Genomic DNA, 12574 nt, shown 5'->3' with positions numbered 1-12574 from the left:
AGTATCAAATTGATCATAGCATCCAATTCACTTCCTATGATAGTTTTTATTATACCCAACTTGGATGCCTACCATTCTAGGACCAATTTTATAACCATAGAAAATACCATGCTGTTCTAAAAGACTCTCAAAATAATATAAGTGAAGCATGATAGACTAGCAATTTCTACAAAATTAATCCACCGCCGTGCTCTAAAAGATATAAGTGAAGCAATAGACACTACAAAAAAAGACACATCCGTGACATTTTGGGCCGAATGAATTTTTTTCTGTCATACATATGACACTTCTATGATGATAATTGTGACAAAACCCGGTATCATCATAGATGTGGTGGGATCCTACTTCTATGATAAAAAATCATGATAGAAAATGGCTTTTCGTCCTGGGCGGGCCGGAGACGCAGCTGCATGACATTCTTTGGGCCGTCCATGATGGAAAAAACCGTGGTAGAAGCGAGGGTGAGGAAAATTTCAGGGAGTTGTCGGTTATGGTGGGAGGTCGGGGGCCGAGCGGTGCACGTTTCTCTCGTACACGTACGCGCGTGTGTGCGAGGTGTTGGCTCTAACTGAACCCGAGCGAGGCGTTGGGCTCTAACTGAACCCGAGCGATTGCACTATAGGCTACGCGTTACTGAACCCGAGCAATCGATCGATGGCTATTAACTGAACCCGATCGAACGATTCCTTTGCTATTGCTGCTAACTGAAGCCGATTGATTGGATGAACAATGGACATTGCCGGGGGGGAGGTTGGATGAACAGTGAGCGGTGGCATTGCCTCTGGATGAACAGGACCCCGTGGTGTGGAGGGCTGGACGAACAGTAGACGATGGAGGGGTGCCCATGGAGGGGTGGTTGAACAGGACCCCGTGGTGTGGAGGGCTGGATGAACAGTAGACGGTGAAGGGGTGGTTGAGCAGTAGCCGGTGGAGTAGTGCGCGGTGGAGGCTGGATGAACAGGAGCCCATGGAGGCTGGAGGAGGTCGACGGTGGAGATGAACAGTATCCCGTGGAGTCCCGTTTTGCGGTACGCCACAGCCCTCCCGATGAACATGACCCCCGTTTCGACCGTAGGAGGTCCGTTTTGCGGTACGTCACACCCCTCCCGATCAACAGGACCCCCGTTTTGATTGTAGGAGGTCCGTTTCCTCCGTTTTGCGGTACGCCACACCCCTCCCAATCAACAGGACCCCGTTCCGAACGTAGGAGGTCCGTTTCCTCCGTTCTGCGGTACGCCAGGCCTCATTTCCATCACCTGTTCCGTCCAAGCCCTCCCGATGAACACGACCACACATTCTGTTCCGACCCAGCCGGTTGGCTCCCACGCGTTCTGTTGCCTCCCCATGAACACGACGCATTCCACTACCTCCCCATGAGCACGACACATTCCGTTGCCTCCCCATGAACACGACGACGACGCTGTTTCTCCATTCCGACCCAGCCATGTACACGAGCCCTGGCCGTACGTATGCGCGAGTAGGCGTTCGAGACCCCACCCATATGTACGTACATGGCCGTATTTTCTTTCTTGCACCCTGGCCGCTGCACGTACGTGTACATGCTACGTGCGTGCCTCTACTACGACACGTGCGCTCCTCTACATCCACCAGTATATATGTACGTACACGTTCGCGACCAGAATGACAACGCTACGCACGCTTCGACGTGGGTCCCGACTATCAGGCACTTCCTTGTGTTTGAAGATGTAGCTGGTGGGTCCCAGCAGTCAGGGGGGCAAATCGTTTTTTTGCCCGGACGCACTTCCTTGCATGCGAAGGTGTAGCTGGTGGGTCCCAGCAGTCAGGGGGGAAACGTTTTTTTTGCGAAATACGATGGCCCGTCCGGTGGGTCCCAGCTGTCAGGTGGAGGAATAATTATTTTGCACGTAATAAGGAGGCACTTCCTTGCGGCCGCCATGGACCCAGTTGTCAGCCTCTCCACGCACAGTACTCTTCCGATGGAAGTCGGTCGTTGACCACATTGACCACGCCACGCCGAGAGCACCACGGCGGTGAACGACGGTGAGGCCTAGGAAGGGGACGACGCGGAGCCGGGGAAGATGCAGCAGTGGATGCCCATGAGAAGAGGAGTACGAGGGTTCACTGGTTCGGCTGCGGTGTGAGGCTGCCGTCGCCGCAGAATAACAGGGGGTGTGGGTGGGTAGAGGGATGGCCTGGCTAGCGGTGGGAGTAGTAGGCGGCGGTGAGGCCTCCGCGGTATCATAGCCGGCCACGGGAGGCAGGAGCATGCGGCACGACCGGCACTGCTTTGGGCGGCTGGAAAACGAAGACCAGAGGTTGAAGAAGCACTACGGCCGTTGGATGGACATCGTACGGTCACTGGAGTATTGACTAAGTTGACAAAGCCCTCCATCCTCGTCAACTTAGTAGGCCCACAAGTCAGCCTACCACTATACTGGGTCCCAGCTAGCAGGGGGGTATTCAATTTTTTGCGTAATAAGGAGGCACTTTCTTGCGTGCGAAGATATAGCTGGTGGGTCCAAGCTGTCAGTGGCGGTAATGTTTTTTTCGTGAAATACAGAGGCCCTTTCGGTGGGTCCCAGATGTCAGGTGGAGGAATCATTATTTTGCGCGTAATAAGGAGGCATTTCCTTGCGTGCGGCCGTGGACCCAGCCGTCAGCCTCTCCACGTACAGTCCACTTTAGATGCATGTCGGTCGTTGACCATGTTGACCAGGCCGCGCCGAGAGAAGCAGGACGGTGGACGACGGCGAGTCCTAGGAAGGAAACGACACGGAGGCAGGGAAGACTTGGCAGTTGTTGCCCACACGGAGGGGAGTATGACTGTACGAGGGTTTACTGGTTCGTCTGCCGTCGCCGGAGAATAACAGCAGGTGTGGGTGAGTAGAGGGATGGCTAGGCCAACGATGCGAGTACAATGGGGCGGTGAGGCCTGCGCGGCAGCACAACCGGCCGCGGGGAGGAGGGAGCAGGTAGTCCAACCGGTGCATGTTTGAGCTGGAGCAGGAAGAACAGAGATTGAAAAAGCACGACGGCCGTTGGATGGACATCCAACAGTCACTGCTTGTGCATCAACCTTTTTTTTACGAAAGCCTCAAATCTGTGAAAAACAGCATACAGCCCATCTGCCATTATTTCTAATAATTTATAGCCCATTTGCTAATTCTAAAGGGTTTTTTAGCCCATATTCTTTTTGTTAGCATTACAGCCCATATTGTGGCCACTGTTAAAAAATTATATGAAATTTTGCATATTTCGGTGCGGTCCGAACTGTTTTTAATCCCGAAATTTCGACTCACATTCGAACTGATTTTAAAAATAAATGTATATCAATATAAAATCCAATAAATTCTCCATGCATAAAAATTAATGTAATTTAAAATCTCGAAATGAAAAAATGATATTTAAAACTAATTGCCGGTTTGATGTGTTTTAAAAATGTACAACCCATTTCTCATTACCGATGGGCCATTTTCTCAGCCAACTGAATGAAGCTCTCCTTGTCTTGAAAGATTTGCAGCCCAACAGGCCTGACAAAGCGACTTACTTGGCAAATCACAAAAAACTGGGCTGTGGCCGTGGACCCAGCTGTCAGCCTCTCCACGTACAGTACTCTTTCGATGGAAGTCGTTACTTGACCACGTTGACCACGCCACGCGGAAAGCACCACGGCGGTGGACGACGACGAGGCCTAGGAAGGGGACGACGCAGAGCCGGGGAAGACGCGGCAGTGGATGCCCACGTGGAGAGGAGTACGAGGGTTCTCTGGTTTGGCTGCGGCGTGAGGCTGCCGTCGCCGCAGAATAACAGGGGGTGTGGGTGAGTAGAGGGATACCCTGGACCAGCGGTGGGAGTAGTAGGGGGCGGTGAGGCCTTCGCGGCATCACACATGACCACGAGAGGCAGGAGCTCGCGGCACGACCGGTGCTGCTTTGGGCGGCTGGAGCAAGAAGACCAGATGTTGAAGAAGCACTATGGCCGTTGGATGGACATCGTACGGTCACTGGAGCTAGAATCGTTCATATTGACTAAGTTGACAAAGCCCTCCGTCCTCGTCAACTTAGTAGGCCCACAAGTCAGCCACCCACTATGGTGGGTCCCAGCTAGCAGGGGGTATTCATTTTTTGGTGCGTAATAAGGAGGTATTTCCTTGCGTGCGAAGATATAGCTGGTGGGTCCGACCTGTCAGCGGGGGGAACATTTTTTTCGCGAAATACATAAGCCCTTCCCACGTACAGTGCACGTACAGTGCGTAATAAGGAGGAACTTTCCTTGCGTGCGACCATGGACCTCGTGGGTCCCAGCCGTCAGGCTCTCCACGTACAGTCCTCTTCCGATGACTCTCGTATGTTGACCACACCGCGCCGAGCGCACCGAGGCGATGGACGACGGCAAGGCCCCATACTGGAACGACCCGGAGATGGGGAAGACGCGACAGTGGAGTCACAGACGGAGAGGAGTGGGAAACTTGACTGGTTCGGGTGCGGGGTGGGCCTATACTCGGCAGAGAATAATAGGAGGTGCGGAGTGGAGGGATGGCCTGGCCGTCGGCGGGGTAGCGTTTCGTTGAGGAGCGCAAAGCAACACCGCTGGACGCCGAAGGCTGGAGCAAGCGGTTCCGGCAGCGCTGGGGGAAGAATACAAGAGATTGAAGAAGAATGCGGCCGTTGGATGTAAATCCAACGCCTTCTTAGGCTTCGACCTACTGGCCCACATGTCAGCTAGTCCATTTGTTTTATTAGTTCATTTGGTGGGCTGGGTGAAACAATGATGTAGCATCTATGCAACCCGTTTAAATCCCATTTGCATTTTTCTCGAAATCCGCGGACTTGCTGGGATGGGTGAAAATATCATGTTGGGATAGACGGAGAAATGTTATAAAAACATAAACACATGATTGCACATCAGTAAAATCTTTGCAAGCTTATGTACGCAATCACTAGGAGTTAACTTGCCAAGTTATATATAAACAATTATCTATTATTATATAATTAAAACAAGAGTCAAACAAGCCATCACGTTTATCCACATAAGCTAATCTTATTTACACCGTTTGATTAGAATAACAACGGCTGAGATTTTTAGTTTCTTACGTAACATGTAAAAATATAAGTACCAGCAATATTGAACTTCTACGTTGTCACGTTAGATGCATATCTTTATCTTTACCTACTAATAAAAGGCTACCGCTTCTGGTCGTCCGTCATTAAAATTATCCTCTAAGTTAGTAAAAATTACCCACCTATGCCACCCGTAAGTAGAAAAACGATTCGTTTTTTTCTTTCTTAACCCGCCACCGATAGAGCTCGGTTCATGTAAGGAAATTCCCTTATAAAACAAAACCGAACAAACCAGCCTACTGGCCTAGGTGCTTCTCCATAATCCAGGAGACCTTGGTTCGAAACTTGGTCATCCCCATTTTTGCACCCTTTTTTTTCGCGAATTTCAATTGCCGTAGTATAGAGCTACCTCGCCAAGTGTCGCTTAACAGTGTGTCTACACAGTACAATACGGCCAAAACATTCTCTTTTAACTTTTTTTTGCAGATTCAAGTATTTTTTAAAATATTCATATCTTTCAAACTCCAACTTTAAATTTAGCATGCTAAATATGAAAATCGCCCAGAAAATTTTGTACATTCTAAATATAATGTTATCTTCCATGTTAATTATTTTTAAAATTATTTTTATGTTGCACCCTTAATTAGTACTTTCATTTTTCTATTAAAGACATGGATGTTTCTTACTCCTTTTTTGTATATGTTGCTTATTACCAGATTTTCATCCATCATTTGGTTCGTCCATTTGCACATAAAATAAAAAATGTTCACAATTTTAAAAAATGTTTGCAAGTATAAAATGTTCATGAATTCAAAAAATATTCTTGATTTTGGAAAATGTTAAAAACTTTGAAAAAGTGTTCACAATTTTAAAAATGTTCATGATTTCAAATATGTGCACGAGTTTTAAAAAATGATCTTGATTTTAAAAATTGTTCATGGTTCCACGAAATTGAGAGTGATAGTGTATCTCGATGATGCAACAAAGCGTGGCCATGGCCATTGAAGATTATGAAAAAAATCTCCCGTTGCAACGCATGGTCTTTTTTTGCTAGTATACGTAAAAGCATAACGTTACGCAAAAGCATAACGTACGTGGACGAAAAGGCATACATTGATCCGGATGTAAAATTGCATAGGAAAGAGTGTAAAGGAAAGACATGTTATGACTCAGATGTGATGAGTCGAGAATAAAAAGTCATTCATGACCATGGAGGCAAACATGCATGTATAGGAATAAACAACCCGTTCTTTATTTACCAATAAACAATTCTTTTAGTTACAATCGGAATCAGATATGGAACCGTACTAATCCTTCTTTTCAGAAAAAAGAGAACCAAAGTAATCTAATCATTGGTTGAGGATGTGAACTTGCGGGGAGAAGGGAGATTCCAAAAGACTGCTTTGAAGCCTTCGCCTGATTGACACATGGGTTTCACACATGCGAAGTACAATTTGATCAATTATTTTCTACTTGATTTTCATATGGCCTGATTGATTTCTTGCAACCATAGGCATCTACACACACAATTACACAAGGACGTCGTACACATGAAGGAGAGAGAAACTCCCAATGCATGCGAAGAAACATGATGGCTTTGAACACACAAGCGCCGCTCGCACGCCGGGTAGATCGAAAGCAAGACTGCAGCCTATCCAATATGCTTTCCATCATGCCATAGGATCAAAGACACGATGCATCCAGTACGCTCCTACGACATTTTGGCACCCAGCTAGCATCAAAAGAAGGCAGACAACAAGTCATCAAATTTAATTAGGTAATAACTTTGCTGACTCCATGTGTGTTTAGATGTTTCCATCTGATGAGCAAGTCTTGATTTCCAATCTCCCGCAAAAAAATCTAAATTTCTAATAAACTTTCATACATACACTGTCGATAAAATGTAAATACTTCTTAAGATATTTTTGAAGGCAACAACAATTTGAGGTTCAAGAAGGAACCGATCCATGACATCCATCAATGTTAACAAAACAATTTGCACTGCTGTATATTTATAATGATTCTAATCAAAATTTAAGTTTACTCGCATCAAAATCAAGCTGAAGCAAAGATCAATTATTCTTATTACTCCAAATATGCATAGGCACTCGGCAGAAAGAACTTAACAAAAATGATTGGGATAGATAAAGTACTCTAGGGACACTAGAAGAACAAATGTTTCATAGGAGAACATTAGAAGAACTTACTGGAGTGAGACATGAAACCGGACAAATCGGGTGCTGCATTAGTTCCAATATATGCTATCATCACTCTTCCTGGATAATGAGTCTCTAAGACCTGCAATTTTAGTTATAATGAGATCTTAGTTAACTTATTTATGTCTCTTAATTTCTTGAGTTTTAGGTATATTTTAGATTTTTGTGTTCACAACAATAGCTACAATAGATCAGTTACAAGAAGATATTCAATGGTGGTAAATGTCATCTGATGATTGTCACAAACTTGCTACCAAGGAACACTTATTATTATAAGAGTTGTGGTATATATAAAGAAAGGGTAACACCTAGGTAACCATATCACTCATATGGACAACTATTATATTATACTTACTGTTGACTAACATGAATGGTATAGTAGGTATCGACTCTACTCCAGAATAGTGACCACATAGCTACTACAAACTGCAATTTATATTACGAGGAGGCTCCAAGATTGCATAGTACATCTAGCTTGCTGAACTCGATCGATGGGAAATCTGAAGAAACACCGGATGATACAACTATGTGGAAGGAGACTTATCTTCGAATTCAAGCTCAATGATAGTAATCTCACCTTTGGCAGCTAAAAGAACATTTATGCATGATGGTAGGCTTGAGATGTTCTACTTGAACGGTAAAGCTGAGGAGGTAAAGGTGCATTTAATTATAGAATCCCTATCTAATTTGTCTTACATATATTGCACAAGAATTGACGGATGGTGAGGTGGACACCGTGTAAAAACATTAAAGAAGCAAGCAAAACATTCCAGATATAAAGGATAGACAGGTGATTGATTTTATCATTATGTAAACTTCTAGATTTTTAGAAATGTTTTTAGTTTAAAAAAAATATATTTTAACACAGTGAAGAGGTTCCTGGTAAGTTCCAATAGATTAGTAGGCGAAACAACAACAAGGAGGACAAGGAAGTTAACTAGAAAATTAGTAGATTAGTAGCTTATCATTTAGATAATAAGGCAGACTATATGCATTTACAAAGACATAGCAACACTACTTGACAACGTCCATGATAAGAAGGATATTTACAAAGATATAATAACAGTACTTGAGATTGTCCATCGTAAGAAGGATACTTATTAGATTATAAGGGTGTGAACATTAGCACTATCAAAATTTACAAAGATATAATAACAGTACTTGAGATTGTCCATCGTAAGAAGGATACTTATTAGATTATAAGGGTGTGAATATTAGCACTATCAAAATTTACAAAGATATAATAACAGTACTTGAGATTGTCCATTGTAAGAAGGATACATATTACTCCCTCCGTTCCTAAATATTTGTCTTTCTAGAGATTTCAACAAGTGACTACATACGGAGCAAAATGACTGAATCTACACTCTAAAATATGTCTATGTACATCCGTATGTGGTAGTCCATTTGAAATCTCTAAAAGACAAATATTTAGGAACAGAGGGAGTAGATTATAAGGGTGTGAATATTAGCACTATCAAAAGCAGTCCACATTGTAATTTTCTAAAAGACATTCACTTTTGTTGGTTTTTTGTTATGGGTACTAAAACCTCTATATCCCACACATCCTTTCCAGTAATCTTGAATAGATCTTCAATATCATATGAATGACCTACAACACATATACAAAACCATTGTATGTCGACTAACACATAATTAAAATTGAAAAATTAGTGCCTTTTTGCTAGGACATGGTAACTACAAATAAGAGAACACTTTACAATGCTATGGTGGAATTATAAGGAATAATATGCATTAGGAATGATTCTTATCATCAACACTTACATTTGGTAGGAGGGCAACAACTCATAGGCCGCCTGCACACGCTGCTCACATTTTGCTGCTATTTATTTATCGCGCGATCTCATCATATGACTCTGCCTCTGTTACCCCATACCTCTTAAGGACCATAGACACAATGCCCCCTTTATCATTTGCCTCAGATTCAACCATTCTCCATCAGCCAGCCATTATTTTCTGCCATACCCCGCCCTGGCATTGATGACCCGGCACCAACAAGCTTAAACCCAGTAGGATGATTTTGTCCAGGAAATTCAGGAATCAGCACTCCATACTCTGTGAGACCCCTCACTGCTCATTGGATGAGAAATCTGAAGAAACCCAAAGATTATGCACCAAATTAATATGTGGGACAAGACTTATGTTGAGATTCAATCTCAAAAATTAATAATCTCAGCTTCGTCAAACAAAATTATGCTATAAACTGTGCCTGATGACAGGCTTCGGATCTTGTAACTGAACCAGAAAGTTGAGAAGCTAAAGGCACATATAATCCTCTAATATTAACTACTACATTTGTAATTTTCTTCACTGATTGATCCTACATGCTGCCGAAGTGTTCAAGAAACAATATTTTAAGTTGGGTAGAATGTCCACTGAAGAAAATAATGTAAGCTCTAACCCCTACAAAATCGGAAGGGAGATCAATGGAAATTGAAATAATAACTCTAAGATCCACATTCCCTAAATAATCCATACAAAAACAATTATGTACGAGGAAATGTACTAATTAAATTATAGTTACACTACATACTTAGTGGTTCATTGTAACAACAGACGCTTCAGAAATCAAAGTTTAAAACTAGCACGTTACCTTTGAAATACATTCACAAAGCAACTAAATAAATCAGCTTATAACACGCATATATACTGCCAAGAGGAGAATGGAGAAAACGATGAGAGAATATGAAGGGATTAATACATGTCTCCTAGCCAACAACCCATACGTGTTATATGTAGGTGACATGTACAGGATATTTCACTAATGATATGAACCGGCAGTTTTCTAGGTGATAAAAATGGGCCTGCATCACGACCCTAGGGCCTATACCAGCCCATTAGGATTGATACATGGTTTACACAGAGTTGGGTTCAATTTCCTTTTTCTAATACCTTGATCGACAAGAATACGATTTCTACTCGGTATCAATGAGATATGCAAATTGGATTCTATTGTGCTACTCCCTGTGTAACTTACTATAAGACGTTTTTGGACAATGTCAGTGTCAAAAAAATGTATTATATTAAGTTACCAAGGGAGTATTAAATTGTCTGCAAACGACTAAGCATTCGGATAGTCACCCCGTCCAACACTGCATCAACACTTTTAGTCATAGTTCAGGAAAACTTTGCATCTCAAGCACATCAAGGAACAGTAATTAAGACACTGTATCGCATAGAAATATAGAACATCGAGGAACAGTAATTAACACAGTGTATCACACAGAAATATATCACATCAACCACACAAGCCAGTCTTCAGTCAAATATTACTTCATTCAGTTCAAAAGCAAGCCAATAAGTAAGGGGTCGAAGACACCAAATCTTTTAATTTATACTTGATGAAGTACAAATGATGTGGGAACTTACAAATACAAAGAGATTCATACCTGTTGCTCTTCCTCAGGCTAGGACGAAAAAGAAACAACAAGCCTTTCAATGCAGCGCCAAAGTTCTCTGTCCCGGCACCCGTCACCTGCCCGGTGACCAGCATCCGCCTTTCCAGATTAGTGACGCGAGATGCGGCCTCGCTGGTGCCGGCGCAACATCAGTAGCTCGAACGCGCGGCCCACACCTCAGTCAGAGCTGGCCTCCAGACTATGCACTTACAAGCATCCTACTCGATTTGGTACAACCAGCTTGGAAGATGAGGACGCACGAGTTCGTCCAGGAAATCTGTTAACCAGTGCGCCCTCTGTCAGCTGCGTCACCGCCTGCTTCGCGCCACCAACCTCCAGCGCCGTCGCCACGGCCGCTACCCGCTATCCGCCGTACATGACGAGCTTGAGCAGCTTGCCGCGTTATTCAGTGCTCTCCCTTGCCCAACCCATGGCCGCGCTTATCCAAATCACAGCCGGTAGAGAGAACGGAAGAGAAAGGGGAGTTTGGTTGTCTCCGTGATTCCAGTCAAACGATAGTTTTTTTATTCCTGCTTTTTACTATGGTAGCAAACTGAATGATGTAAAAACATTTATAGGAGTATAACCAAAGGAAGATAAAAAATAGTAGCTACAGAGAAGGTGAAGACACAAAAAAGTGAAATGTACGACCAATGGTAACTCACACAATAGTGTACATTCATTTTCTAAATAAAAATATATACAAACGTAGCCATCCAAAGGCACATTTCTTCAAAAGAGTTTGATCAAATGGATACAAAAAAATCATATGGTGAAAAATATGTTAGAGTTTTTTGCCGCCAAAACACAAATGAAATACCTTCAATCCTGTGAAAGAAAATAAATTGTTATGAATGATTCTTATATGTAAAACATTGTACAATGTACAACAAACCTCATAGAACCTTGAATGAATAAAAAAATACTAATACCAATCTATGGGAATAAGTGAAATACAAAAATAATATGAAGTTAAAAGAATATGCATATACATGGGTTTATTATACAATAATTATAAACTTCTGGGTTAAAAAATCAAATACCTAAACCAAAATATCAAAAGGCAAATGACTCATTGCAAATATAAACATACCAAATGCTAGCCGCGCAATTGCGCGGGTGCACCCCCCAGTTATTATTATTTTGTAAGCACTTTCAACTTACGAAATAAAATATCATTTTAATTTGATGAGTTAATAGTACGTGGGGGTATTATTATTTTTTAGGCTAGACGTGGGACAGTTGAGTTGGTTCTAGGGGAAAGTACTGGGAGAAAACTCAGTTTACATCGAAAAAGAAAGTAGGAGAAAATTCAGAGACCTGCTGGGTCCACCTGAGGAGGGGAATATGTTGGGAGGAAGGAGATTCAAAGCACGGCAGCCGAGTGAACTAGTTTTTTTTGCGGACAAGTGAACTAGTTTACATACATAAGCAAATAGCCACTAAAAAAAGCAATCAGGTTAATGGGTTCTTAAAAGAGATATTTTGGACAAAACAGATAATTACGACACATAGGCTAATGCATGAAACACTCAGATGATAAAGGTGCTTATAAACAGATAAAGTACAACATCTAGACCTTCCTGACACGCTTGATCATGACGCTGCGGCTGTCCGTGTACTCATCGGTTACGGAAAGCAGACACGCCCTCATGTCCAAGATCTGCCTATACATGTTGTAGCATGCATATGCGTCCTTGGCCGCGTAGGTTATGTAGGCTAGATTCAGAGGTACCTCCCACGTGTTCAGGTCGTCTTCTTTCATGTTGGCATATCAGGGGTCGATGATGGTCTCAGCGAGGTCAACCACAGAGTCCTTCTCCTGCCCGTTGCTGATGATCTTGTATTGCTTCTGGATGTCGACAAGCTTGTTGCACTAGATGGCCGAATCGTCACG

The 12574-nt window shown here is 43.1% G+C and overlaps 1 long non-coding RNA gene across 1 annotated transcript; it reads right to left on the bottom strand.

Annotated features, from left to right (window-relative positions):
- Positions 1 to 6239: 6239 nt before the first annotated feature.
- On the bottom strand, positions 6240 to 11179 carry LOC123161735 (uncharacterized). The gene is made up of 4 exons (XR_006480851.1): positions 10669 to 11179; positions 9044 to 9369; positions 7250 to 7340; positions 6240 to 6774 (listed from the first exon to the last, which is right to left on the bottom strand). It is a non-coding gene; the product is annotated as an uncharacterized lncRNA (long non-coding RNA).
- Between the last annotated feature and the right edge of the window lie 1395 nt (positions 11180 to 12574).

Source organism: Triticum aestivum, chromosome 7B (assembly GCF_018294505.1).
Source record: "Triticum aestivum cultivar Chinese Spring chromosome 7B, IWGSC CS RefSeq v2.1, whole genome shotgun sequence".
Taxonomy (NCBI): domain Eukaryota; kingdom Viridiplantae; phylum Streptophyta; class Magnoliopsida; order Poales; family Poaceae; genus Triticum; species Triticum aestivum.
The sequence above is the reverse complement of the archived record's forward strand: the minus strand, read 5'-3'. Positions and strand labels throughout refer to the sequence as shown.